The following is a 6113-nucleotide window of genomic DNA, read 5'->3' as shown; positions in this document are numbered from 1 at the left end:
TATTCTTTTATGATTTGTTAAAATATTTTTACCAGAAATCCTGTGAGTTACAATAACAAAAGATATACGTAAGATTACGCTCTCATGAAAGATGTCTTATTTCTTTAAAATGTGTAAAAGGGAAAAGGTTAGTAAAATGCTTTAAGTGAAAAGATTCTATTTGGAAAATATATAATAATTTCTTCATAATAATAAATACAGTGATTCCGGTCCGTTAGTTTCAATGGAATGTGTAGCGAGTCTCCAGAGTGATGTGGGTTCAATTCACACAGAGCGTTTGTAGATTAATGAGACCGCGCGTGTTTCAGTTCTCCCAAATACAAGTATAACCACTCCCACTGCGTCAAAGAGAAGCCAGGTCCCACAGACGTCCTCTACTTCAGAACATCCTGTGGAACATCAAATTGCGTCAATAGTGAAGCACAGCTATTTAGATCTCAGATAAAACTGCGCTGATATACTCACATGCGCATGCAGGTTATAGGAACATCAAGTGAATTCAAGTCACCTTTGTTCTTCAATATCTTGTGGTACTATAATCCTAGGAATGAAGTTCCTTCCATAGTGAAATACCATAAGTAACCGTGTATAAAAGGGTTTATTAGTACTACAAGCATCTTTAAAAACAAGCGTGTAAAACAAAAGTCCCGCGTCCTCATACAGTTCCGCGTCCATGGGCTGTATGAGGACGCAGGACTTTTGTTTTACACGCTTGTTTTTAAAGACGCTTGTAGTACTAATAAACCCTTTTATACACAGTTAGTGATGGTATTTCACTATGGAAGGAACTTCATTCTTAGGATTATACCTGCACCACAGGAGCAGATATTGAAGAGCAAAGGAGACTTGAATTCACTTGATGTGCCTATAACCTGCATGCGCTTGTGAGTATATCAGCGCAGTTTTATCTGAGATCTAAATAGCTGTGCTTCACTATTGGCGCAATTTGATGTTCCACAGGATGTTCTAAAGTAGAGGATGTCTGTGGGACCTGGCTTCTCTTTGACGCAGTGGGAGTGGTTATACTTGTATTTGGGAGAACTGAAACAGGCGCGGTCTCATTAATCTACAAATAATTTCTTCATGGTTATGCACTTTCACACAAAAACCAAGTCATCACAGATATCTAAAACACAAAGTAATGTTTTCAGCTAAGATTGCAATGTATGTACCTTTTTTCAGTTTCTAATTGTAGCAATGTTTCCGGTGAACAAAGCTGTCCACGTGACAGTATTAATCTCATCCAATAGGATTTTCCATAACTATAAAAGTCAAAAGATGCTCCAAATGTAGTGAGTGGAACAAGAAAACCTGGTAGGAACAGCTTTCTCATAAAGTACTGTACCATATGATCATGTGAAATCCTCAAGATAGTTCATTAATAGTGATGAGCGAAGTTTTACAAAAATTTATTCGGCTGCTTTGCCAAACTTTAACAAGAAATTCTGATTTGTTACAAAGTATTTTGTCACAAATCGCATTCCATTGTATGTAGTGGGCGCAATGAAGGGGAGCGGCAATTGCGCCTCCCCCCGTCATTGAACCCCTCAGATGCGGCGTTCAACGCTGAGCACGGGATCTGAGAGTCACATTGAGGCGTTAATTAGACGTAAAAAAAAAATACATACTGATCTCATTCATTAGATCGCGGAAAGGCCGTTGTCACGTGCTGACGTGATGACGTGGGCGTGACTGACGAAGTTACATCACACATCAGTGCACTTGAGATTTGATGTGTTTTCTTCAATCAAAATGGCTGTGATGGCCTCTACACAATCAAATAGATGAGGTGAGTATGTTTTTTTTTTTTACCGCCATTTCAGGAAAAATTTATTTGTTACCGTGAAGCATCAAGAAATTTGGATCTGTGGCAAACTGAGTTTTTCCTGTAATTCGGATCAAATTCCAGTTCGTTATCTTCGATTCGTACAACTCTAGTCACCAATATCAGATCTGAGAGGGTCTGACTCCCAGCACCCCCACCGATCTGCTGTATGAAGAGAGCAGAGCACTTGTTATGAGAGCTGAGTTCTCTTCGCTGGTTACCTGCTGTAATAGAAATATTTGTAGTAGAAATCCGCTCGCATCAGACTTTGTGTAAGGAAAGGTAAATCTCTTCACGACACAGACAAAGGTGTTTTCATGTTCAGTTCTGCTGAGCACTGCACCCTCCTGCCCAGTCTCTTTCACTTTTATTTCTTATTCACAAAAGGTGTAACAATAGAAAATCGGCCGGCCCGTCACCCGACCACTTACTTCATGTAACAAGGATGCAGGAAGTGATGACATACAGGAAGTGATGACATAGGAAGATAAGAAACCACCATCATTTTAAATAACATAGCCAGCTAACAAACACATGTATACAATAATCTCCCATTACCACTGGAGTTAACTTTATCCAGCCTTGCTTAGTGATCAATGCCAAATAAAGTTACTATGATCCTCATGCATGTTTATTTACAGGACAACGTCATTATTTCCAGCGGCTGATCAGGCGCACTAGAGACAACAAACGCACGTTCCTTTCATATATTGTTCTCTTAATAAATGCATCCACGTCAAACCAATAAATCCACGTCTTGCGCGGGGGCCCTAGCCGGCGTCCATACATCAGCCAAGAAAACACTGCTCTGCTGAACACATCAGTTTTCCCCCGGCCCAGAGCCCAGCGCATAGCACATTGGACCATTCGCCGACGGAGACCTCTGCGCCCGGCAGCTGTGTCTCCACATACACAGGAAGATATCCACTCCAATGGTTTACTCTGACACTGAGAGACATGATGACAATGCACAATATATTAGAAACAGATTCCTAATAAAATTTCCACAACAATTTCCACAACACTGCTCGCCGTCAACATTGCAGTGGCGAGCAGTGTAATTACAGGTCCTCCATCCCATTCACTTGAATAAGATGATGTGTAACTACTACTGCTCCTTGCCATTCAACTGAATGGGATGGAGGAGTTGTAATTACGCTGGAAATGATGATAAGGCAGTAACAGGTATCATTTTAGCAATGTATAAGTGCATTACAGTATGTTGGTGTTAGTTACAAATGTAAAATCATGGTGACAGACTCCCTTTAAATTATTTGTGCATTCCTTACAGTAAAGCAGTTGGGAACATTTTCCTTATATGAGATAACATATAGCTTTATACTATGTTCAAATTATGTTGTATTTTTAGAGTTTATAGTTGGTAACGAGATGTAGAGAGATGTGATTTAAGACGGCCAGGTGTCATCTTTCAATATCCATAGAAATCAAGTAAACATACAACTTGACCTAAAGTAGTTGGTCACTTTCTGGCCACTGTTGACCAATGTGCTTGTGAAATGATTATATGGCACTTACTAATATAGTCTTTGTTGATCCCTTGTTGGTCAAGTCTTTTGTGCTATCCTTTCCAGACGTCCTGTTCATAAAATGGCTGCTGATTAAGGGTCATGTGACAAATCACTCATTAAAATACTCTGCACCTGCACTAGCTTCTCAACATTGCAAGTGCAGATGGTAGATGTGGTGTATTTAAGTGCAGAAGGTGGAGTAATGTGTCTTAAGTTATTTTTGCCTGCTCACATGACCCTCCATCAGCAGCCATCTTATGGACAGGTCTCCTGTGAGGAGACAAGGGGACATGGCATATGAAATATAGAAAATGGCACAGAAAATCATCAAAGATGTAATCGTCTTTCATACACATTGGTTACAAGTAGCCAGAAAGTAGCCAACCCCTTTAAGGCCCCCATACACATAAATCTGTTATTAACTGAACCTGTCGGCCGGGACTGTCTGACAAGCTAATGTGTATGGGGATCTCCCAACTCCCCCAAGCAGATGATGTTGGGAGAGAGAACGATTGGACAAATTACATTTTTTCACCTGATTTTTTTGTTCTCTCTGAAGATAAGTCACCACCTGTCATCAGCTTTCTCATCTCTCCTTATTGAAAACACAGACACTCTTGGCCAAACCGAATGTGTATGCAGGAGTTGAGTGAAACAGCTATCGGCTGTGGACAGTGTGTGGGTACAAAGTCCAATAGGTCGGCACTGCTGGTACGTGGTTTGTGGTGCTCGCGTCCTAGGATTGGCATCCCACAGAACATAAACAGAAAGGACCGCCACTCACTGAAGTCGTCTGCAAATATCACGTTTATTGCCACATCATCCTGTGATGCGTTTCGACACTCGCAGGTGTCTTTATCAAACAGCAATACACACATTACAAAAACCACCATTAAATAGCCCAACCCTTCATTAAGGTACATGATCGTGATGTCATAAGGCACACCTCCTAAAAACAGGTGTAGACACACAATTTAAACAAGTATTCATTTAAACAAATAAATCAGTCTCAGCTTGAATATGATCTTCTCCTGTTCGTATCCATAAGATGCCGCATAATATCGCATCATCTCACCTATAGAGAAGCATGTATCAATATAACCATCATAAAAACCAATCCATATTTTCATACGATTATATTGGTAGCAGCTCAATTCGATCATTTTAAATCGCAAGAATCTAATGCAAAACTGAAAAAAAACGAAAGAAAACTTTATTGAGAGAGAAAAAAACTTATTGAAAGAAAAAACTAAAGAAGAAACTATCAAATAAAAGAAATCCTTTCATAAAAAACTGTTTAACTCATAGTCACGGTTCAGACCCATAGGTTCCAAAGTTTGGAGCCTATGGATCCAATAGGCCTCCTTCTTTCTCAATATTGAGTTTCTATCACCTCATCTCCTGGGCTGTTTAACTCCTTCAATGATCTGAAATCACAACTGCGATATATTATGTCTCACTTGATGGAAGTGGTGTGGTCTTGGTAGTATCAAATTCGCCTTCCTGATCGTGGATTTGTGCTTACTAAATCGATCTTTCATTCTTGTGGACGTTTCCCCTACATACAAAAGACCGCATGGACATTTTAGGATGTATACAACGTAATTACTGTCGCATGTAAAGAAACCTTTGATAGGGATATGTTCCCCCGATCTTGGATGAGTGATATAAGGGCTCTTAATGACACTCGAACAGTGTACACACCCGATGCAGGGAAAAGTACCCTGTCTTGGAGACGCAAGCGTTTTTGGTTTCAACTCTCTTACATCACTACCAATATCGGCCCTTACGATTTTATCACGAATATTTTTTGTTCTTTTGTAACATATCATCGTCCGCTGTTGGAATTCCTCTATCAGAGTGTAAGATTCACTGATAATGTGCCAGTGTTTATTCACTATAGTACGAACTTTCTGTATCCATGGATGATATTTAACCACTAAAAGGATAAAAGTTTTTTTTACTTTTCCATCTTTGGTCTGTGGAATTCTATTTTTCTGTTGCTTAAGTAAATGTGAGGGGTATCCTCTGTCTGCAAACCTAGCTGATATCATTTAATCTGATTTCACATTGTTCAGGATCCCCCACAATACATCTCATCCGTTGATATTGAGAATATGGTAATGCCCTCTTTGTATTAGTGGGGTGATTACTGGTATAAAACAATATGCTGTTGCGATCTGTGTCTTTTGTATATAGATCAGTTACAATCCTATTCTCTGCACTTTTAATCACCCACGTATCCAGGACGGAGATTCAGCTACCATCGAATTGTAAAGTAAACTGAAGTTAGGGCCACACCGAATTAATGGGCTCAGAGAATCGCTCAAGGGTCGGAATGTCGCACCGCCATATGCAAAACACATAGTCGATAAATCGATGCCAAAAAATGCAGTACTGTATGTATAGTGGATTTGAATAAATAAAATCGCATTCAAATCGCGCCATGTAGCAATTTGCATATGGCGGTGCGACATTCGACCCCATCGCAGTCCCGCATTGCTGTTGGTAGAAAGTGTCTTGAAACAGAAAAAAATTCTGCTCCAATACTATAGTGAGGAGTGAAACCAAAAAATCTTTTTCTTCCCTTTTGTATGTGCTACCCTTTAGCAAGTGCCGCACAGCATCCAAACCTTTTGTGTGTGTGATCGACGTGTAGAGGCTACAAACATCGAATGTAGCCAAGATGCAATCTGCATCAAGCTGCACCGATTTGACCTCAGACAGAAAGTGTTGAGTATCCCGCAAATATGAGGGTG

Source organism: Bufo bufo, chromosome 10 (genome assembly GCF_905171765.1).
Source record: "Bufo bufo chromosome 10, aBufBuf1.1, whole genome shotgun sequence".
Taxonomy (NCBI): domain Eukaryota; kingdom Metazoa; phylum Chordata; class Amphibia; order Anura; family Bufonidae; genus Bufo; species Bufo bufo.
Note: the sequence above shows the minus strand (reverse complement) of the source record.